Here is a 22,670-nt window from a genome sequence, read left to right on the forward strand (position 1 = left end):
CACCTCAAGTCAGCACCTCTGCTCTCACACAAGAGCAGCTCAACACTGCTGCTGCTCCAGAGCGAGGCAGAGACAGCTCCACACCACAGAACAGACTGGGACCAGCCCAGGAGGCCCCAGCATCCTCTTTGGCTTGACCCCTCTTTGCTTGGTTGGCAAAGACAGAGCTAATCCTCTGCCGGGGGTGGAAGCAGCACTTGGGCTGGAGAGGGAGCAGGGCTGCAGGTCAGGTGGCTGGAGCCCTGATGAATATGGAGCAGTGCAGAGCAGGTAATTGATTTCAGGGAAGTGGGAAAGGGGCAAGCTGTGACAGAGGTCAGGGGGACTGAGGGATCTGTCAGAAAGGGCAGCAAAGGAGAGCAGCTGCATTTCTCACTGAAGGGAGAGCAGGGACAGGTGCCCACTGAGAGACTGAGCTGCACAGAGGCTTAGTGCAACGGGGTCTGTTCAGGGACTTACAGTTCGCTCAGCTGCTGCTTCTCCAACTTCAGCTGCAGCACTTCTAGTTGTCATCTAGCAGCCTCCACAGATGGACATCCACTGGCAAGGAGAAGGGCCACAGAGATTTAGGGACTCTGGCATACTATGGTGCCCCCTGTGCTCACACAGTGGGGAGCGTGGGGCCAGCAGGCAGTAAATAACGGGCTCTGCCTGTAACCACATCATGGCAAGAGGAGCGCAAAGGTAGGCAAGGACCACTTTGCTCGTTTGGCTTTGGGTTTGCCCAAATCTGACATCTCTTCCTAAATCCTATCTCCATCCTATCACAGCAGTCATACCCAAGCACTTAAAAGATGTTTTTATTGACACAGGCTGGGTATGAGTATATCACTTGTAGCGTCAACCCACCACTGTTAATAAGATTAAAAGCCACTGCTTGCATGTGCCAAGCTTGCCAAATCATTACCTGCTGTATATTAAGTATTTAATTGCATGAAATGACATCATGTTTATCTCTGCAGCATTAGCATCTAGTCTGCAGTGTCAAAGTGGTAAACATGCGTGATATCATCAGTCATTATGTGGACTTAAAATCAATTGCTCTCACTGCACCCTCTTGTACAGAGAGGAGCACAATACATTAATGAACTTGAGCAAGAACCTAAGTGACAAGATGAAACAGCATAAATAATATCACTTAAAATGTGTTATCTATAACAATGAAGTGTCTCAAATAATAGAATTATGGATTCCAAAGAGGAAAGCAAGTTATTGAAATTCACACCATGGGAGCATCAGTGTGTGCTCATCAACAAAATCACCTATAAATTAATCTGATTTAACGCTGGACGTAGGTTGTATAAGACACCAACATCATTAATCAGCTTTGTTTTATAAATATTCCCCATTATACAATCTATTTGTCTGCATATCTTGACTAAGCAAGAATTTAAGATGTGGGTCAAAAATTTTTCCCCTTTCCTTATGATAATTTCACTTAGGCCCATGTAAACACTTCTCCTGGCAACTTATTAATTCCATTATTTCAGAATTTTCTTCAATGAACCATTTTTTTAGCAATCAAAACATTTAGTTCCAGCTGGCTTCAATGATATAGACTTCAGACCAACTGAATTTATGAGTTTAACAAGATTACATAGTCAAATAGCCATTCCTTACAGAGTTCATATTTCTAAATAATCTGTCAAGGTACAACCCAGAACAAAGTCTATTAGAAGAGGACATGCAGAGTCCATTGACTTTAACTGTATTGATTATGGATAATTATTTGGTCTCTACTGTCTTACATTTTTACAATTTTTCTGTAGGAAAGCTTAAACTTTATTGTTTGCTTCTCAAAACAAGGGAAAAGGACAAGGGCAAAATTCCTTTCATCTCCCCTTAACCATCATGAAATCATCCCATGCCCTGTGGCGGTAGGGAAGTTAAAGCTATCTCGGAGTGAGAGCATTCATAGCTGGAGGAGGATTATTTGCAAAATCAAAGCCAAGCCGGATGACATTCTGTCAGGATAAACAAACCATTCAACCACAAGACTATGAGTACTGACCAGAAAGAAGTGTCTTGCACCTAGCGTATTGGGCACTTCCAGTTCTGCAGCTGTAATGACACAAACATTCAGTGCCCCAACGGAGGCTCCTGGGTGCAGCCATTGCAACATCCTGTCCCGTGGTTTTAGGGGCAGAACATGGCCCGTGCACACCTTCTGCCTTTGCAGCCCACTTGAGTCAGATTCCCCAAACGTGCTGTGACACTGCAGAGGCGCAAGAACTGTCTTACTGCTCTGGCTTCACGTTGTGTTGGAGAGGACACTGGGTGGTTCTGTGCCCCCCACCCAGCAGCAGAAGCTTGGCCTCTGGGTGAGCCTGGTGTTCCCTGGTCAGGGCTGCCTCCTCCAGACCCCCTGTGCCCAGACCCTCCCCGGGCTGTTCCCAGAGCCACCCACCCCCTCCCCACTGGCCATGGGCCACCAGCCCAGCTCCCATTGGGCCCCCTCACCCTCCTGATGGTGGCTGAGCAGATGGGACACCCTGGCACCCACTTCGCAGGACTTCTCCCCCCAACCCTGTGCTGCCCAGCGCTCCCCATAGGGTCACCCACCCCACGAGGGGTCCGTAGCTGGTGGATGCGTGGGCAGGATTTGGAAAACCCTCTTCCTCTGCCGGGCTCAGTCTCCTCATCCTCCTCCTCGGCAGCCCGTGTCGCTCTCGCCATTGGGGGTCACTGTTCCAACAAAAGCTGTGTCTTTGCCGCTTTCTCTGATTATTAAAAACAGTATTTCTGCTACAGCTGTTTCCTGATGTGGCTGATATGTTAAGATAGAATGAAAGGGTTTGTTGGGAATTTTTTTTTCTCATTTACAGCAACTTCCTTAACTTCACTTTGAATTTCCTCTAAACTCAGATGAAATACAGTTCATCTGCCACCAAAACCTGAACCAAAATGATGTGAAAAAGAACCCACGAAAGGCTTTTTATGAGAACTCATTCTCCCTTCACAGGCAGCCCTGATCAGGGACTGGAGGCAAGGAAATTTCTTTTAAATGGGTGTCTGGTTCCCTCTATATTTTTTTTCTTTTGCTTCAGATTACAAGGGAAAAAACCCAAGGTGTCAATCAGCTTTAAAACAGTTGAGCTGATCTTATTTCTTCTACATAGTGTATTCAAGCCAAACATTCCCTGAAAGGAAAAAGCATAGAAAACTCATAATAGCTAAATTGGTGCTTTTAGAGCCCAAATTTAACATGCTTCCTTGGGGACATTTTCCCAGCATAGAGGAAAACAAATATATGTGATTTAGTGTCTATTATAGAGGTTAAAATCTGCACCTATTCTTTCTTACACCCTGTCGGGAGAAGAAAGAGCAAATTTGGGGAGGGGAGAGGTGCTGTGAGGCAGCAGTGTGCATGCTGGAGAGGACAGCCAGGGGAGAAGAATTCTCTGTAGCTGCAGAGCCTGGCACAGCCAGGTGATCCATTGCAAAAGTGACACCATTTTTGCAAGGAAAAAAACCCCAAACAAACAAACAAACAAACAAACAAAAATAAACAAAACAAACAAACAAAAAAAACCCTAGAAGATCTACAACATTTTCCTTTTCAACTCAATAGATACTGAAACAGAAGCAGTTTTTCTTCTCTTTGTCTTTAATTTTTAAATCTAGGTGCTTGCTGTCTGGTAACGAAACTGAGTACAGGAAGTGGAGCAGGATGCAGAACTTGTCCAGGCAGTGCCAGGATGGGAGCTGTGGGACTGGGCGGACAATGTCCTGGCTCTGCTCTGGGCACCGCTTCAGCAGCCTTGGTCCTGCCTGTCCTGGGTGTGGGCAGGCTGACAGCCCTGTGGGAGCCTGGTTTAGGGCTGGGCAGGACAGGGGTCCCCTCCCCACAGCAGGCTGGGCTGGGACCTGGGGCACAGTGGCAGCTTCCTCAGCCAACTTTGTCCCAGAAAAAAACATATATCTACCTCTTTAAAAGAGAGCTTTGTTGTAGTGAGGCATGTGTTAGGGCAATGACAAGGCTGGGAATGGAAAGTGTTCAGACACCCAAGGATGTAAATGGGCCCAATGAGGTTTCCAGGTGCTCTCAGGCATTTCACCACATGAGCAGTAACTGTGTGCACCCCTGTTCTATTTACTGCCCCTCCTCAGGTTTGGGGCAGCCCCTGCAGGGCCTATGGGCATCTCTGCTGGGCATACCTGGAGTTCAGGGTAGGTTGCCTACTTGTCCATCTCTGGTGGTGGCTGTTAAGAGATTACTTAGAGGGCAGAAGACATAAGAAAAAGGTATAAAAATTATTAAAACCATGTGTCTGACTGCAGCCCCTGGGTTCTTCTTGGTAATTAGGGTGTAACATGAGCAAAGGAAGTGCTGGTAACTTTCTATTTTTTTAATCTTCGTGCTTTAATTTTTTTCACATATTACTTCTTCCTTTTTATCTCTTGTGGTACTTTTCTTTTGTCTGTGTCATCTGCCACTTCATTAGACTATAAAGCTTGCCCTCAGCTCAGTTAGGGGAACTTCCTTATTTCACCTTCTAATATTTCCACTCTCCACCTCCAGGCAATCTCTCCTAGTACAGTGGATTGGAGGTACAATAGCTGTTGTGAATTACTCCTTGCAGTCTCCTCCTGCACTCCATATTTATTACTGGATTTACTTTATCTGCAGTGATGTGCTGCCGCAGCAGTCAGCGCTTCCAAGCGCTTGGGCTGCTGGCACAGGGTCTGGGGGCTTCTGTGCTCCAGTGGGCACAGGCAGCTGAGCCCAGCCTGGGCCAGGAGCTGGAGCCTGTCCTGACCCTGTAAAGCTCTGCTCTGTGCAGCCTTGATGGAGGGAATGCTGTGGAAGACTTTTTTTTTTTTTAAATTCAGTGAAGGTTAAAACTACTTGTTGTGGTGTCCTGGAGCTTTGGCAAGGTCTGAATTGTGAGAGCTCACTGTGCTCCTGTTTACAGCAATCAGTTAATAAGTACCTTCTTGGGCTTATCCCTTCTTACAGAGAAGCTGAATCTGGCAGGGAGAAAGAGTTTAAAATCACTGTTAGCAGCTGCATAGGACCTAAAAGTTACAGGGAGTGGGATAAGAGGAGTGGGAGCTGCCTGATATTTGGACCGATAGCATTTATTTGGGGCAATGAATTGTTTCCTTTCCTGCATCACTTGTGTTACAGGATCTCAGTGATGACCTGCCAAGCCAGTCTCTCCTCATTTGTGGCACTCCAAGCTGTGAGAGATGTGGGTGAGTGGCCAGGGCCAGGCTCTGGGAGCTGGCGTGAGCTGTGCGGGTGGCTGGGACCCAGTGGGAGCACCTAGCGAGGCACAGCACCACAGAGCCACACAAACACCTACCCCATGGAAAATGCATGTCTTTGGGTCCCAAACAAAGAGGAATTCAACGTATTGAATCCTCTCACTGATTGAGATGTGTCTGTAGCAGCTTCAAGTACCCACGTTTTTGTAGAAGCTTTTCTGGGTCAGACAACCAGCATATGCAGATTGGTTTGCTGGATGAGCTTAGGGGGGGTGTGTTCACAAACCCATCACCAGCTTAATTTTGAAACTGTGTTCAGGCTTGTGCATCCTGCCTACAATGACGCTATAGCTCAAGTACTTCAAACGAATTTTATTCTTTCCTTTCTGGTTTTGCTTTGATTCCTTTTATTTTATCTTTAATTTGATTTTAAATGCTGTGAGATGACAGAGGAAAGGGTCTCCTTGAGCAGTGTGCAGAATGCTAACTCTCCCGTCTCAAATACACAGCATGCTTAGGAACTTAAACCAAACACAGCTTGCTTGTTTGCAGCAGGTCTGAACAGTTGTTCCTGAAACAACAGCATGGCTAAATGTTTAAATACTTTAAAAATATTAGTATAAATCTTCATAGCATAAATTAGGACTAAAATCCTTTAAAGCTGGGAGAGAAGGCAGAGCCCTGTAGTCAAACAGAGTCATTGTTTTGTTAATCCCAGGAAATATCTGGTTATGAGTGTTTTCTTGGTGTATCTCAGTCTAACACTTATTTAGCCAATTAATCATCAGTTACAAAAAATGATTTCTGTTAATATTTTTTTCAGGATCAATAGATTTTATACAAGAATCTTTCTGCTCATTAATTGGAGGGCAGCTCCTTCAAAAAAAATCTGCCTGTGATTCTACCTTAAATTCATCAGTAGATATTAAATAGGTCATTGGTGTAATAAGGGCCAAATTTGCTTCTCATAGATCACAGTGGCCAGTGCTCCTAGGGTCTAATTATCCCATATTTGGTCAATAAGCCATTAACATACAGCCATGGATGTTAATAACCATTTCATGAAAAAGTCTTGGTAATTTATGAGATCAACACTGGTTAGGAAAATTAATAAATATTTCATTCCATAAGATTTATCCGAGGACATTTCAGTCTGAGGGAGGAAGCACTGGGCTGAGGAAAGGGGGCCCAAGCTCAGATAAAGGAAGAAAAATGGGGAAAGAAAACCCAAACACCAAGCCCATGGTAGGTGGGTTTAACTTGGGCTAATAAAAATTTACTTCAAATCCTATAGCTAATAAATCCAAAGGGTGTATGAGGGAGTCCAGTAAAACCTGACTCAACATTATGTTAGTGCTATTAACAATATTTATATAGATGTCATTTCACAGGAGGGTTAAAGCTGGTAAATTATGGGTCAGGCATAGTGAGTCGCATCATGGAGCTGCCATGTCTGTATATTCAGGTGCCATAGCCAGCACCTTTTTTGGTAACAACAGTTTGAAATAACATGGCAAATGAAGATGGCAGCTCAGGATTCCCAACAACTTCTGGCCTTCCCATCTCAGTAGACATTGCCTTGAAGTTTAATAGCCTTCATCATTGGATTTAATTTACAGTGTTTACCAATCTATTCTTCAGCTGATAGTAAATCTATTATATTTTATTAGGGATACAGCAGTTATAAAAATGTGACACTTTTTTTTTCCAGCTGTGGTCTTTAGCAGCAATCGTGTTTTGCACACTTCTGTATTCACTGTCTTCCAGTCACTGACCTAGTGGAAACTTGAATTTTACCTTGCAGTCACTTCCAAAATGTCAACTGTTTTTAACTTCAGGCTGCTCGTAAAGACACACTTTTAGCCTGTTAGATTTTGAAATCCACTTTGTGCCAAGAGCAGTGAGATTCCTCAGCAGGAAGGGCTGAGCTGCAGTGTTGCAAGCAGTGGGGCATGGCCTGGGGCACGGGGGCTCAGGACCAGCACCGTGCTCTGCCTGCTGCTGTCTCAGAGCCAAGGGTGATGCTGGCCCTGCCAGCCCTGCACAAAGGGTGATGCTCAGTGTTAAGTCTTGATTCAATATGATGCTTACACAAGTGATTAACAGAAACTAAAACAAACCCCAGGTTTTTTAATGCCTTGCTGAATGTACCCTTAATTACTTCTGCAGTGGGTTGAAATTACAGACCTGGGTGTAATGTTCTTCAGGCTCTCACTGACAGGGATTTACACACCAGTGATTTGTGTTCTTATCAATACAATTAAACTAGATTATTTATTTTCTGTAAAAAAAATGGGTTTGGATATTACAACCTAGACTCTGTGGTTGTAGAGCTGTGAGGAGCAGTCCTGAGGGCATGTTCACAACTACCTCTGTAAATACACTCAGCCAGGACAGCCATGCTCAGGGTGGCAGCATGTGCTGCAGGACCATGGGACCACGAATCTGGTCGGATCCAGCCTTGATGGCCCCAGATTAGTGGCATCCACTGGGAGCTGTGGCCACAGTGGTGGCTACCTGTAAACTTGTTCCAAATGAGGTGAAGTGAGATGCTTCCCTTGCCCTTGTTGTCTGCCCTGAAAGGGTTGCTCCTGGAGGAGGTGCTGGGTGGTTTGAAGGCAGGGGTGTTTATCTGAGGTCTCCAAGCAAGAGCTGTGTCTCTGCAGCTCCTTTCTGCTCAGCCTCGCAGAGTCTCTCCCAGCTGGGTGCTGGAGGAGCTTGTGCTTGGGGCTGCTGCAAACACTTGTAGGCTATTGACTCTATTGCTAATCTATGCTGAATGATTGCTGCCTCTCTTTGATTAGACTTGTAAATGAAAAACCATAAAAGTCAAAAATGAGAAAATAGAGGACAGAATGAGAGACAGCACTTATCCCCCAGACAAGTGCCTGAGCACTGCCAGCAGCCCCAAAGAGAGAGCTGGGTGCTCTGTGTGAGGATGCTGCTCTGGGTGCTGTGGGTCTCCTGTTGAAGAGGCTGAAGAGCAGAGGGGAAAATGAGAAGGATTGCTTCTGCTTCCACCAGGTGTTTGTGGTGTCCGATCAAATGCAGGCTGGCTTCAGGTCTTTGCTTGCTGATTAAGTTTCACCACCAGGTTTTTCCATCCACTCCTTGGCCTTTATACCCTCAGTGACATGATGTCTATTGCCCCTGCCAAGACTCTCTTCAGTACATTAGCTTAGCTATGGGCAAACTCAGACATCAGAAAAAAAACCCCACTGACAGTTAATAGAGCCCTGTAGGTCCCTGACCCCTGGGGATTAGTGTACAGTAGCTGGCAAAAAAATACATGCGAACGTCTTGGGGAAAAGGTCAGAGTAGCAAGAGAAAATAGGCTGTTCATATTTTGTGGAATATTTATCAGGGTTTCAGACTCCAGAGCTGTGCAAGGGGGTGAGGGTCCCTAACCAGTGTGCAGACAGGGCTGCCCAAGAGCTGCAGCCCAGAGGGTTGTGTGGCAAATTGCCAGCAGTCAGAGGGCTACACATCATTTGCATACTCTGCAAGATCTAATTGTGTATTGGGGCTTTTAATAAAATGGGATTTGTTTTATTTCAGTGGTTGGCTCATAATAAAGGATTCAGCATTCTCAAAATGGGAATGGACCGTGTGTGCTGTTGCAGCCCCCCCCCCTGCTCCCAGCCAAGGCTCCTGGTACCTGGGTCTGCAGGGACTGTGGCTCTGGGAGTGGTGGGGAAGGAGTGGCACAGTGTGCTGCATGTTGAGGATATCCCTTTGTCAGTCTAAAAAAGACAGCGTGTTTATGCTTTTAGGTTGGTGGGGGTTTTTTTATTGTTTGGGTTTTTTTGTTTTAGTTTGTTTTTTTTTCCCCCCAGAGTAAGTGTAGAGTAGAAAAAGGAAGGAAAATAGATGAATAAAGAGGTTGAGATATGGAAGGAAAGTTATGGCAAGGTGCTATGGAAAGAGAAGGAATCACCGTCACCACCCTCAGTTTCCATTTGCTCCAGATTTTAATGAAGTTCCTGAAAAGCCAAAGCACTGGTCTGACTTCAAGGTAGATGCCTGCCTCCCAGCAACTGCCATCCCCTGCTCTCCAGTTCCCCTGTGGGATGTATGTGAACACCCTGGCTCTGGGCTGGAGCACTCGGGCAGTGTGGACAGGGACAGGGCTGAAGCAGGGCTGGGTGGCTGCACAGCACAATGCACAGCCACAGTGCAACATCTATGATCTGTCTGGGGAGATGTGTAGTCCTCTGTGCCCAAGCTGTCCAGTTCTCCCTCTCCTTTTGCAGTGTGGCTTTGGCTTTTCACACCTTTGTTCTCCCTCTCAGCTGGGCAGGCAGCAGGCAGGAGGTGTTTGTCCTGCCCATCCCTCCCGCCGCGCTGCTTGGACCACATCTGCTTCACCTCCCACCCGCCACCTCAGTCCCTCTCAGATTTAGATCTCCCTGCTGGGAGAGCAGCGTGGAGCTGCTGCACAAGCAGCTTGGCTGAAAAAAATCAATAATCTTTTCAATAAAGCATTTTATCCCTTATATATATTGTCTCTCATAAAGATTTTACACAGACAAAAAGTTCAGAAGTTGGTGTAAAAAATGTTGGGAAAAAGGTGAAGATACGTAAGTAAATTACAAACTTGAGGCTGTTTGCAGTACCTTGGGAAAGTGGGAGTTATATTGATGAGTTTTTATTGATTTACCATCATTCCCAGTGTGGACATTTTCTGGTCTATTATACCACAGTCGCGGCATATTCCCATCGCAGCACTAAAGAGGAAATATGGACAGCCTGACCTTGGCAATATGGAGATAATGAAATACCCTTAATGATCCTTCCAAAAGATTTTACAAGCCAACTTCAGATTGTATCTACTCTGTGCTATGCTAATTTTTAGGGAGGCTTGCAGGCAGGGTTTACAGCTTTAATCTTAACTATGTGTATTTTGGGGTTAAATGGAACAGAAACAGGTGACCTTACTGCTGCTCAGCAGAAGTGGCAGTGCCTGGGTGTCCCCAGGAGGGGCTAAGCCCCCAGTCCCCTCCCAGGATGGGGTCAGTGCCCCTGGGCTCACCCTGCAGCCCTGGAGGGAAGGGCTCAGCACCAGGAGCTGCAGCACTTCAGGGTGACTTTGGGGACAGCTCAAGGAGATTTACCATATATATACCTGCCTGGAATTGTACCTAGCAGGGACATAAATAGTAGGTTTCAGTGCTCTGCTTTCCTCCTCTCCCCTCCCTGGCCCAGCTGGCAACACAATTACCAGCCCCAAAGTATTATTTTCTTAATAAAAATGTTATGTGTAAAGCAAAGCCACAAATGAGTAACAAACCCATGCAGATTTCAATCACTCCCTTCTTTATTCCCCAGCGAGATTGCTAATGACCTTCACACAAACCTCCACCAAATCTTTTTTAAAGGCAAATATTAATTTCCTAGCATGAAAAAAGGAAATAAAAAAAGCCTATTTTTCATGGGAGCCACGGAGAAAGAAAGATATATTTTCCTTCAAAATGCGGGGAGGATTTTTACATTTTGTCACTTGCTTTGCATAGACTTGGTTCCACCATTTGTTCACCTCTGAATGTAATCTCTCCCCATAAAGCTTTGCTTTAAATTCCTCAGCTACCTGTTAGGCTCTGATAGCTCTTTAGCTACGCCTGCAGCGCTGGGGGCTGCGTGCTCCTGCGGCGTTTCTGACTCACTGGGAAGAGACTGGGAATGACTCTTTAAATTTTAACAATTGAACCATTCATTTTTAAAAAGAATGCACCAAAGAAATGTAATGTTTTATGGCAAAGTCTCCAAAAGTCATTTATAATACAACAATTCTTTGTAGGACGTGGTATTGTACTGAGCTGTAGCACACGTGGTCTGTGCATTTTCCGGTGCCAGCACACACTGAAGGTTCAATATGGATGTGGAGAGATGTGGGAACCCACCTCCTAGACACAAAAACTGAGCTTCACTAAGATGATCAGGGCATCCAAACCACTCTGTGGAAAAAAGCATTTGGGCTTGATTCTGGGGTCAAAAAGGTGCTATAGATGCAGCTTTCTTCCCTTGCTTTAGACCTTACCTGAATCTTCAGTGGTATTTTTTAGCATTGGTCAGTTGAAGGAGTGGTTTAAAAGGAGTTTTCTGGAGGTTATTTGCTGGGGTTTTATTCCATAAGTCTTCTAAACTTTCCTCAGAACTGCACACTTAAAAGGAATGGAAAAATTCTCTAAGAGCCACTATGAAACACAACTCTGCTGTGAGCCATGCCCACTGGCTGGATCCCTGCTGGCTCTGGCATTTTCTCATCTCTGTGTTGCATGTCCCTACCACATCCCATTGTGCCCCCACATCTTACCAGCATGGTGAGGCATTCAGATCCCCCATTTCCATCCCAGCAGTCACTCTGCAAGCAGTGGTCCCAGAGCTGGGCATCACCCTGGGGACCTGGGAGGAACCCCCTCTGCTTCAGGGACACCAACCCCTCGCCACACAGAATAAGCAACAGTTTGCCTGCACGTATATGGGGGGAAAACAGTTAATATGATAACAATAGCACTAAATCAGGCACAGAACTTCAAGTACAAGTCACAGCAAGAAGTTGTTAATACCTTTATTATGGGATAAAATGTATTCATGATATTAAAGACATCACATTTCTGCCCTGGTGTCACATTTTAGATGTAGCGTAGATAAATGATATATCACTGTAAGAGATCTACAAAAACCATTAGTAACCATGACATTTTGACGTCAGATTTTAAAAAATTCCTAAGTAATCTTTTTGATTTATGAAATGGTGTCCAGGTTCATCGAGACTGATCTCAGATTTATCACAGCCTGGTTAGAATTATTAATGATTTTCAATTTGTAAATCCAATGCCAGCATGTCCAAGAGCTCTCAGCAAAATCACAGAGAGCTGACAGGGAGATTTTGCTCAATCCATAGTTTTCAGCTATTACAAGATTTTTCTGGTTAACCCTCTGCCGCCCGGCGCGCCGGCCCGGCGCTCAAAGCCATTGTTCTGCCGCGGCACAAAGGAGGCACGTCCAGCACCGCCGCATGAATCACGGCCCGAATGGCCATGAAACACATGGCGTCAACAGGAATGAATGATCTGACTTCTACAGGCTCCTACTGAAGACCCTTAAAGACTTAAATTATAATGAGAAGAAAAGCTGATCTAAGCCAAAACAGACGGGCTTGGGTAGTTTTTTCCCGACAATTCATCACAAGAGCAGATGAAAGGAAGGCAGGGGCAAAGGAAAAAAAGCACAGGCACGTCTCCATCCCTCAAAAGCCTTGCAGAAATATCTCCGGAGAGGAAAGCACACCTTGGGTAAACAGCTACAAACTCCAGAGCCCATGCAGAATATTCATTTCCTAATTTATGTGGAAATTGTCCTGTCCCTACAGGAAGGGATTAGACAGAGACACAGATACTAAAATTTTCTTCACAGTAGCTAGGTGTTTGTGTTGGCTGGGGCAGATGTCACTGGGCAGATGCCGTGGTTGTCACCCGCCAGCTCTGGGACCAACATTGCCTTTTTCTTTTCTTTTCTTTTCTTTTCTTTTCTTTTCTTTTCTTTTCTTTTCTTTTCTTTTCTTTTCTTTTCTTTTCTTTTCTTTTCTTTTCTTTTCTTTTCTTTTCTTTTCTCTTCTTTTCTTTTCTTTTCTTCTTTTCTTCTCTTTTCTTTTCTTTTCTTTTCTTTTCTTTTCTTTTCTTTTCTTTTCTTTTCTTTTCTTTTCTTTTCTTTTCTTTTCTTTTCTTTTCTTTTCTTTTCTTTTCTTCTCTTTTCTTTTCTTTTCTTTTCTTTTCTTTTCTTTTCTTTTCTTTTCTTTTCTTTTCTTCTCTTTTCTTTTCTCTTCTCTTCTCTTCTCTTCTTTTCTTTTTCTTCTTTTCTTTTCTTTTCTTTTCTTTTCTTTTCTTTTCTTTTCTTTTCTTTTCTTTTCTTTTCTTTTCTTTTCTTTTCTTTCTTTTTCTTCTCTTTTTTTCTTTTTTTTCTTTTTTTCTTCTCTTTTTTTTTCTTTTTTTTTCTCTTCTTTCCTTTTTTTTTTCCTTTTTTTTTTCTTTTCTTTTCTTTTTTTTTTTTTAAAAAAAAGATGGTTAAGGAAAATTGCCACAATTTATCCCTAGGCTGTGGGCAGCTAGATTATTATTTAATTCAAAAAAATAGCCCAAGATGCTGAATTTTCAAGCCTTTGGGCTTGCTCAGGGCCCACACTGCAGCCCTGATGCATGGGGTCCCTCAGAGCTGGCACAGCTCGGGTGGATTTGCCAGCATTCCCCAATGCTGGATGGGCACATGGGTCACAAGGGCATCACCCCCCCAGCCAAGCAGGACAATTTCAGACACTTCCCCTTCCGACTGCATTTGGCCTTAAAAAAGACAAAAGTCTTTAAATTTTGCAAACAACTTTCCAAAATGTGAAAGAAAATTTGCATTTTCTTGTCTGGATCAGCAGTGTAAATCCCCTGTGGGGCTTGGTGAGAGCCCTGTTCAGTGATTCCTGCTTCTTCACACCCAGGGTGGGTGAAACTCTTGTTTTACCCTAAAACTGTGCAGCTCATGACCATGTTCTGGAGCAGGACTTGCTGGTGCTTCTCCATCCTCAGAGCAGATTTTAGCTTCCTACTGAAGGGACATCAGGCAGACATTTCAAGTAGGATAACATTTCTGTAATCCTCTGGGCCAGAGCTGCTATGGCTGCTGGTACTTCACAGGGCAATTGGGTGCCTGAAGAGAGTCAGTGTCTAGTTTTTTTCTCAAGTACTCCACCTTAATTGGGCAGGTAAAACTCTATAATTAGGGACCTTAACTGGAGAATTTTTCTAATCCATCATATCTGCTCCATTATTCAACTCTATCAAATCCACGCATGCAAGGAGAAGCAGGACATTCTTCACAACACTGTCAATATTAACGTCTTTCCAATTACAGAGCATTATAATGGCAATCTAATGAGGAACTGTGACATGCTGCATGCAACTCCTAACTTTTGATTAAAGCCTCCTTCAAGATGCTCCCCTGTAATTTATGGTGCAGGGCTGTCCAGGTGCTGGTGGGGAAGTGCTGGAAGCCTCCAGTGGATACTCTGGGCACTGGGGAGCTCCAGTGGCCCTGGATCTGCCACCCCAAGGAGCTCCCCGAGTGGCTTGTCCCTCAGTGCCAGGTTGATGGCAGAGCCCAGCCCATCCTGCCAGCAGCAGCTCCTGCCACCCTGGGACATGCCTGTGGGGAGCAGGACAGCCACAGATCCCTCTGACAGTGACTGACGTTTCCATCCACCCTGGCCTCTGCCAGCAGCTTCCCAGTTTATCTGCTCGCATCCTGGCAGCCTCAACAACAGGAAATGAATTTCCAGCCTGACAAAGATGCCTCGCTGTTTACACAGTGATCACCAGATGAGACACAGCTCCACGCGTGGACAGAGGCCCCATGCAGAGCACCCAAGCACCTGGCACACACTTGGTGGTTCCTCCTTCAGCAGGGGACAGCCCTGCCCTTGTGCCATTGAGTTCTTCCCACCCCAGCCAAACCCAGAAACACATGCAGACCTTCTGCTGCAAAGTAGTTTGTTGGGGTTTTTTTATTATCTTCTCTGAAGTATCTAACTCTGGACTATCAGGAATCCAGAACAAGATGCAACAAATGCAGTTCTGTCCAGCTCTGGAGAGCTCCTTTTACTTTTTTTTCCCCTTCTCTGATGAGTCACTTCTTCATGTGACCCAAGTTTGCCTGCACCCATGTTACACCACACATGCGCAGCTCATTTGCTCCCCAGGGCAAGCCAGCCCCTCAGCCAGCAGCTCTGCTTCCTGGATTGCTTTGGGATCTTTGAATCTCTCCATCTCTGCAGGTTTAGAAGCCATACTTTGCAAATTGCTGTCACATTATACATTTCATCTAGTGCAGCCTTTGCTGATTACTCTTTAAAATGTGAGTGTCAGTGACTTAAAAGCAATATGGACACCAAAGACAGCTTTACAAAGAGAACCATCCTTGCACAGGCAGCAGGCAAGGAATGGAATGAGGTGGGACAGAACTTGCTAATAAGTAACAGGAAGGGAGCAGCTTTAAGGGACTCTACTGGCCCATCACTCATGCTCCTGCTCCCTGGCAGCCCTCCTGGACACCCACCCACCAGTGAGACCCCCCAGCAACCTACAGCAGCTCTGGTTCCAGCAGCTCACTGCTGGGGGTGGTGGCATCTTCTGCCTGGAGTCCTCCCACAGATCCCATCCATATCTCAGTGACCTGCATGGGTGAGAGCTGCCCTGGCACTGCCAGCAGTGCTGACACCTGGAGCACTCCTGGGGAGGCAGTCGTGCCAGACCCAGTTTTGTGCCCACCCAGCACTGTCCACCCAGGAAAGCTGCTCCAGGAGAAGCCCAGTTGTGCCCCACACCTTCTGCACACACCAAGAGGAGGCACCAGTGCCCAGTGCAACCCCTGCAAAGCCCCTTGTGAAGGTCAATAGCCAAAGCCCCACATGCAGTTGAGCAGCACCATACACTGCTTTGTACTTCAGAGTGCTTAAGGGGAAGAGACAGAGGCACAGCTACTCCCCGGGAACACTTCACAGAGCTCCATCTCCAGCCCCTCCACTGGCTTTGCTCTCTGATGGCTGCTTGGGATTCCTTCAGATGACAAGGGAAGAGCGTGAGTTGTGGGTACTGCAGCTGAAAAGGCGGTTTATTAAAATATTCTTCTGACAGGTTCATTTTCTGCATTCCTCTGGATTATTTCCAGCATTCCAGTTCCATCAGAAAAAGCTCTTTTCAGGGGATGGGGAGAGGCTGTGAGTCATTTCTTCCCTTTTCTTCTCATTTAGATGGGAAAGGTTAATCCTTTGAAAGTCTGAAACAGCCACAACTAACAGGAAGGGACTGTGCCATTTCAGAGGCACTTCAGAGGCAAGAGGAGAAGTGCTTGGCCAGAGCAGTATTTTGAGAAACTGTAATCCTTCCAGAGAAGTCGTAATAACAGAGGGGATGAATTGTCACGGATGTAGCTGCTGTGGGTTGTGTGGGTGGTGCAGCCATGGCCAGACCATGAGCTGCTCACCATGGATATGTGGCCAGACAGCCCCTGTGGTGGCAGCTGCACTTATCCATCTCAGGAATGGTTCTGAGAGTCCTCAGCCTGCTGGTGACCTTCCACTGAGTCCAGAAACGAGGTCTGGCAGAGGAAGGGACCTGCAGGAACCCAAAGTAGCAACAAGCCCTGCACACCAGACCCCAGAGGTGGAAGGGGAGGCACAGTGTGAGGCATCCCCCTGGCTGGGGCCAGCACCCACCCCTCACCCTCTCCCCTAACAAGCCAGCACCAGTGCCTCTTTCCTGAGCAAATGTGAATCCAATTGAAAACTAACATGACAACAGGCACACACAGTAATAACCCCGTGAGGAGACATGGCTCTCAAGACATCTACAGACTCCAGATTAAATGAAATTTTGACAGAGAAAAATATGTATTGGCAACATTTCTTGATCCACAATTCAAAGAGAAAATTGAAACCATATTTCCGTAAGAATCAGATGCTGGAAAGAAGTTCTTAATAAACAAAAAGAGACAGGTCATGTAATTCACTCCCTTTTCCTCTTTTTCATTTGTTGGCCAGTAACTATTAAAGAGTCAAGGAAAGAAGGTTTTTAACTGAAAATTTGTACTTGAACCTGACAAAGAAAACAACTTGGAAGGAAGTTTCCCAGCTGCAAGTCAGAATATTTATGTCTGAAGGTGTAAGGAACATTTCAAAACATTAAGTATACAAAAAACCAAAAAAAACCTGCTGGTTTTGGGTTGGGATTGTCTGGTTTGCAGACTATTCTCCATCTCCTTTTAAAAAAAATAATGGCTGCAAAAAACAGAGGAGGATATGGACTTGTTTGTTTAGGGACAAATTAAATGTCACCTCTAGGAAGAGGGCCAGCGTGCTAGGGGCTCATTGGAACTCTGTTGAAAAGGGCCAGCTCGTCTGGCCAGGCACACACAGAGTCACTCAGGTGTACAAGGTCTCAGTGTGGAGGTAATTTCAGTCCAGAGCCAGTGCCCTAAGCTTGGAATTTTTTCCCTGGATTTTCTGCTCTAATTATTCCCAGGGTGTGGGGCTTTGGCAGCCTCTTAGATTGAAGCCCTGGACACACACCAGTGCAGGCTGAGGAGTAAGGACATGGATATACACGAGCACCAGCATTAGGACCGGGTGCTCTCTGGAATCAGACAAGCTTGGGGAGAACTAAAGGAAAAAAACATGGAAACAGGTAAACAAAAAAAATGCACTTTGTGGAGATCCCTAGAACCACCCAGAAGATAGACCTGCCAGTGCAGTGCCATAAGCAGCTTCTGCAGAGATCCATTGCCCAGACTAGACGAGCAGAGCAGCATCCATGGGAGGTGTCACTCCCCAGGGCCAGTGTCTGCACTGGGGTGGGACCCTCAGCCCCAGTGTGAAACCCAAGGCCCCAGACCCCTCTCCAGCCCAGCCCCTGGCTGCACGTCCCTGAGCCGGTGTCGGTGCAGCAGAGCCGGCGGCTGAGCCCTCCCGCTCCACAGAGTGACATGAATTAGCGTATGACAGTGACAGAAAATGGAAAAGAATGGCCCCACAAATGCAGTTACAAGAGAAAGGCAAATTGATTTAGTGGACATATGAGTATTTTTGAGAGAGAAAGCAAGAGAGCTGCCTGACATGTTCTGAGATACCCTACGATTGCTTCTCTTAAGGAGATGTCATTCAGATTTTCCTGAACTAGCCTTTAAATTGCAGTTCTATAAATAGATAGGACACTGGCAGTATTTACAGTATGAGCATCAGGTGAAAAACTACAGCTTCTGTGGCGCCTGCTCATCTCACCTTGTATCTGCCCTGCTGGAGGTTAACTCTTATTTCCATGTTAATGCCGTCTCAATCCCAATGACTGCCATTTGTCAAATTAACATTCATTTCAACAACCCAAAAGTGAGAGCTTTTAAACATTAATTCACAACTATGAGCTCTTCTCAGCACATTATTATGTTACTGTGATGAAACAAACTGCCTATGGAAAGATATAGATCCTACTGGAAATGTTGGCATTGCAGATGAGAGAGGAAACCCATTAGGAGGCAGAGCTCATGTGGGCAAGGGCAGAGGCTCTGGTAGAGCTGGGGATGGAAGGAGCAGGGAGCCAGCAGAGCTCTGGCTCTGCTCAGCTGGGCACCCCTGGGTTTACCATGTGGTAAAACATGGGGCTGGGGAGTCCCTGCAAAACATGGGGCTGGGGAGTCCCCACCCCAGCTGGAAACACCAGCTTGCCTCCTTTCCTGCATAGCATACCCAGGAAGCAGCTTGCTGAGCACCCAGACCTGCTGCTATGCTAGCAAGAATATTTCTATGGTGAGAGATTACCATCTGAACCATTTAAACCTGGGCTATTTTGAGTCTGCAATTATTCCAGCTCTCATGATGACTGATCAATGTGCTGTCTCCAATTAATAAGACAAATTAGGGGAAGGGCATCCCTGCAACAATGGCTGACGACGGCCACTGCTGCTGTGTCCTGGACTGCACACAAAAGCTTGGACAAAGGGAGGAAGCATCGCCAGTACCCAATGGCCCTCAGGACTTCCCTTGCATGGGAGCCATGCTTCTCCCCATGGGCGGGTGCTCCCCTCCAAAGAGGGCAAAGCCCACAGCCTTGTCACTGCCTGTCTCAAGGCAGCAGCCACAGCACTTTCGAAGAACACCATGGCCAAGGGCAGCTCAGCACATATGGCACCTGCAGCTGGGCATCCTGGGCTCTCCCTGCTCAGAGCATCCTGGGGCTCAGTAGGACCTACTGGATGTGGAGGGAAACCTATTGCCCATCACCTGGTGAACACTGACAGCTCCTTGCAGCCTGCACAGAGGACACCAGCACTCCCCAGCACCTTGGCACCACAACATAGTGCTGGGCTGAGTGCCTTCCACTGCCACTCCACTACCCTCTATGATGAGGGACCATATGATCCCCAGGGCTGGTGCTGCCCCCATTCCCACCAGCACACCCCACACCCTCCCCAGCACCTCATCCCTCCCATCCTGTTTTCTAGAGCCTAGTTTTAGTTCTAATTAAGACACAAGCTGAACCGACGGGTTCAGTCTTTGGTGGCACATGCCAAGGCTGCTACACTTCAGGATTTCCTCTTACCTCTCGGGATGGATCCCTCAGACAGGAACGTTCACCAGGGACACTCAAGATGATATTTCCTCTCTAGGACCTACCTCTGTGCCTTCTGTAGGTCCCACGGGGGTCAACTGCAGACAGGTGCTGCTGTGGAGGCTCAGCCCCAGCCAGCTGCCAAGCTCACCCACCAAACCCCCTTGGTTGGTGCTGCCACAGTGCCTGGGCTTGGCTTGGAGGGACCTGAGCTTCAGGGTGTAAAATAACTGTGCACAACAGGGTGCTGAGAAGCTGCTGCTGGACCGTGTGTTTCCAAAGCCTGCCCTGAGAAGACAGAATTAGGGACTGGTCATGGAAAGAGATGATACCCAGCAGTGCTACCAGGTGCCCAGCACCAGTTCCAGGTGTCCTGAGGGTGCAGAGCAGTGGGCACTGCAGGGGAGGTGGGCAGGGACCCCAGCTGTCCCCCTCCTGCCTGCCTGTAGCACTGGGGCAAGGCTGGCACATGAGGCTCTGCCACACAGCACCAAGGATGGCAACACCCACCCCACATCTGGTCTCCTGATCTTCCTGAGGGTCTGTCTCCCCAAACAAGCCAAGACAGATACCTACAACTCAACTGCATCTAGAATAATACATGGCTCCTAACTGAATACAAGGCTGTAATTCAATCAAGATGTTCTGCTGACACTATAAACTGGGAGTGCAGCTCAAAGCAGCGTGTATAAATGCCAGCAGAACCCCGAGACAGAATTACAGCTGTACTGTTGCACCAGACACCATCATGGCTCAAACACAGGGGAACAAAGTCCTCTTTGTTAAACTAATTATTTTAATACATATAAGGAAAGGACCTGTTAAATATTTACCGTTTTAGGCCTGTTCTTCATAGGACATTTTTTCCGTGTGTTGTTGATGCAGGCTGTTATGTGCAGCAGTTAAATCTGCCTATAAAAACAGAAAGGTTTGAAGTGTGCATGACATATTTCAGGGGGGACCGGGTGACTGGGGGGTTGGTAATGGAGCACACAGCCTTTCACCTCTGGAGCGCTGGTTTGAATCCAAGAGCCGTTACCATCTGGAGGTCGTTTGGCAGTATTCCTGTTATGAGTTGGGCCATTCTCAGCCCTAATGACCCAGCGCTCACACGGTGAGAAGGTCCTGCATGCTGGCACAGCGCGTGGGCACCCAGGAGGGCAGTGAGGGGAAGGGGTCCAGCTCTCTCTTCTGCCTGCGGGTGCTCCCGGGACCGATGCAGCCATCGCTTGCCTGAGTGTCCCGCTGCCCTGTCCCACAGGGGACTGGAAAGCTCAGGACACTCTAGAAAACTGCGAGTCCTCTCGGTACCAGGAGCGGCCGGGCCGGCTGCCTCTCCTGGGCAGCGACCAGGGGACCCCCGTGTTCATGGCCGCCGGCTGGAGCGTGGCCAGGGGGGGTCCCGCTGAGGGGCACTTTGGGCAGCTCGTTGCCATGGAAACGGCCGCGTTCTCTGCACAAGATCGCGACCGGCTAGGGACCACCGCGAACACCCCGAGACACCGACGGGACGTGTCCCGGGTGGCAGATGTCACCCGTGAGCTGGGGGGCCCCGATGGACACAGCTACAGACCTGACGGGAAGCTGCGACAATGTCCGGGAGCGCCGTCCTGGAGCTGCTGCGGGTCTCTCTCTGTGCCCGGAGGTCGCCCGTGTTCAGACCAGGGACGCCCAGAGCAGGGTATCCCCCGAGCAGAGACCTGGCGGGGCGGGCAGGGGGCTCGGCCGGGCGCTGCCGAGAGCCGCCGTATGTCCCCGGCCACCGAGACTACGGGAGCGCGTCCCCAGCAGCGGTGACACGGCAGCCTCTTGGGGACATCTCCCAGTGGCTGACCCTCTCCGTGAGGCTGCCTCCCGTGGTGCTGCCGGTCCAGACTGTCCCTCTGCTCCACGGGAACCCGTACCCCAACCCACCGAGGGCCCCAGCAGCCCCGGGCTGGGGTGGGGGTTTGCCCGAGGAGAAGCTCATATTCTGTAGATCTCAGCAAAAACTGTAGGAAGGAGCTCAAACATGCAGAAAGCACTGATTTTCCATGTGGATGAATTGCCATTAGCTCTGCCCATTAATTAGAATAATGCTAATTGTTATTATAATGATGATTATACACACTACTTCATATTTACTGAGACTGGAAATATTTAAAACAAACCCTTGCAAAACCTGCATGCTTTTATCAAAGCCAGTAACATCTTCGATAACATTTTTTAATGCCACATTTTTCTATGAAAATGTATATTTATATCAACAAAATTAAATTTCAGCTTAAGCTTCTTATTATAAATAAGTCAATAAAACAATAAATATTTAAGTGAATGAAGCAGAAATTATATCCAATTATGTTTTCTTTAAAACCCAATTTATCTGCCAATATTTTCTTTAAATGCTCATATTACTTTTTCCCTTACTAACAATAAATGCCTGGATGCATTTCAAAGTGGTGCCTTTTCTATTATTTCATTTCCTGGAGTCCTCAGCTTGAAAGGACCTTAATAGCACACTATAAATAAAAATAATAAAAAAAAAAAATTAAAAAAAGTTACTTAAGGATTTACAGCTGAGGATTTCTATGGAAACAAACCAAAGAAAGGAGTTTGCATCACTGTGGGGGTGGTGAATGGAAACGAAGAGCACATGCGGGAAAGAGAAGAGAAAGTTCAGCTGCCACTCATCAACCCAAGGGCTCCCACCTGTGCCTGTGTCGCAGAGGGTCACCGAGGCAGGCGACATCCAGGCACCCTGGAGCTGGTAGTGCCTGGGTCACGGTGCTGCTCTGGCAGAATGATACCCGCGGGGAAGGAGTGGGAGGGGGCACCTGACCAAGTCCCCGCCCACGCCCCAGGTGAGCACCCTGGGACAACGGAGGACACTGGGACACAGGGACACTGCAAGCTTGAGGCACCTCAGTGCTCGGGTCCTGCTCTTGTCGGGGCTCTGAGCATCCACTGTCTCCGTCACCAGCCCTCTTGCAAACAGGAAGCAGATTTCCAAGTGAGAGGGACCAAAATGACTTGCATAACATAGGAAACAATTCAACAATCAAAAAATCTTTCACTACTTAATAGGATTTTATAAATTGAATTATCTCTTTAAGTGCTGACAGTCCGAGCCTATCAATCAATTAAGGAATGCCAGGATCAAGCCTGCAGACAGCCTTGGTGGGATGCTGCTGCAGGTGTGCTGCCATGGAGGGCACCTCACTTTTTTTAGCATCTGCCACACCCCTGCTACAAAAAAAGAATGAAAGAGATCGTAAAGAAACATGCTATCCAGCCTTAATTATTTGTTGTGGAAATATTTTGCAGCTAAGATGCCCTTTC

The 22,670-nt window shown here is 47.0% G+C and overlaps 1 long non-coding RNA gene across 1 annotated transcript; it reads right to left on the reverse strand.

The window, feature by feature from the left end:
- Nucleotides 1-15,846: 15,846 nt before the first annotated feature.
- Nucleotides 15,847-20,814, reverse strand: LOC139806564 (uncharacterized). Its single transcript, XR_011730287.1, has 3 exons — nt 20,357-20,814; nt 20,186-20,264; nt 15,847-16,367 (listed from the first exon to the last, which is right to left on the reverse strand). It is a non-coding gene; the product is annotated as an uncharacterized lncRNA (long non-coding RNA).
- Nucleotides 20,815-22,670: the final 1,856 nt, after the last annotated feature.

Source organism: Heliangelus exortis, chromosome 22, assembly GCF_036169615.1.
Source record: "Heliangelus exortis chromosome 22, bHelExo1.hap1, whole genome shotgun sequence".
NCBI classification, from domain to species: Eukaryota; Metazoa; Chordata; class Aves; order Apodiformes; family Trochilidae; genus Heliangelus; species Heliangelus exortis.